Here is a 1,329-nt window from a genome sequence, read left to right as displayed (position 1 = left end):
CTCCACCTCATGTGCGAGGTTGGGGCTGATACAGCTGAAGGTGGTATATAGAGCGCACCTCACGAGGGCGAGGATGAGCCGATTTTTTGAAGGAGTAGAGGATGTGTGTGAGCGTTGCAGGGGGGGGGGGGGAGGGCCCGCGAATCACATTCATATGTTTTGGTCCTGTCCAAAGCTAGGGGAGTACTGGAAGGAGGTGTTTAGGCTAATTTCCAAGGTGGTGCGTGTGAAACTGGACCCGGGTCCCCAGGAGGCCATATTCGGGGTGTCGGACCAGCCAGGGTTGGAAACTGGCGCGGAGGCAGATATCATAGCCTTCGCCTCGTTGATCGCCCGAAGGCGGATCCTGCTGGGATGGAGAGCAGCCTCTCCACCCAGTGCCCTGGCGTGGCGGGGGGACCTGTAGGACTACTTGACCCTTGAGAAGGTTAAGCTCGAACTGAGGGGAAGCTGGGAGGGGTTCTACAAGTCATGGGCACTATTTATTATACACTTTCAAGAACTGGATAACATCGGACATTAGTTGGGGGTGGGGTGGGGGGAAGGGGGGGTGGGGGGGGGGGAGGGGGGCTGTGTAGATTAAGGGTGACTACGGGTAATCCCTGATTCCTTTTGTCATTTGTTTATGTAAACATGCGGGCTGATGTTTGGGGGTTGGTGGGCGGATGGGATCGTTGTTATTGTGGGGATTAACATAGCTTGCTGATTATTGTTTATTGTTGATGGGTGTCAATGCGGGAGAAAATGTGAAAAAGGAGGAGAATAAAAATATTTTTTTTAAAAAGAGTTACAAAGCCAGAGCTCAGAGTGTGTAGAGGGGCAAACCCCTAATCCAGCTCCTTGCCTGCTCCAAAAACCAATTCAAATTCAAATTGAATCCAATTCATGGTCCCCACAAGAGAGGCATACAGATCCAGGCATTGCACCTGACCTACTGATAAGAACAGATACTACACTTTATCTTAGCCAAAAGGCCGAGAAGTGATTGCTTATTGCAGATTCCACATGGACTCCAGCAATTGTACTAGCCAAAAGGGTCCAATTTCACCCTGAAAGTCCAAGTTCATGTGCAAACTGACGATGAACGAATTTGGGGTCAGCACACTGACCAATTATTGCCTGCATGTAGTGAGAGTACAGAATCTGTACCTGATGTAACACCAACCAGTGTACAGGAAGACAGTCCTGGTAACCCTAAAAGCCAAGTTCCTGAATGCTGTGTTCTGCCAAATGAGACTGACATCCACCCAAGAGATTGTCAATTAACGTACATATGCATCAGTAACATAGCACTGTTATTATTTCCATAATGCATTGGATCTGTGTTAA

General features: G+C 49.0%; 1 pseudogene; it reads right to left on the bottom strand.

The window, feature by feature from the left end:
• Positions 1-782: 782 nt before the first annotated feature.
• LOC140408060 (U2 spliceosomal RNA) lies at positions 783-986 on the bottom strand (annotated as a pseudogene).
• Positions 987-1,329: the final 343 nt, after the last annotated feature.

This window comes from Scyliorhinus torazame, chromosome 2 (genome assembly GCF_047496885.1).
Source record: "Scyliorhinus torazame isolate Kashiwa2021f chromosome 2, sScyTor2.1, whole genome shotgun sequence".
In the NCBI taxonomy this organism is placed as follows: domain Eukaryota; kingdom Metazoa; phylum Chordata; class Chondrichthyes; order Carcharhiniformes; family Scyliorhinidae; genus Scyliorhinus; species Scyliorhinus torazame.
The sequence above is the reverse complement of the archived record's forward strand: the minus strand, read 5'-3'. Positions and strand labels throughout refer to the sequence as shown.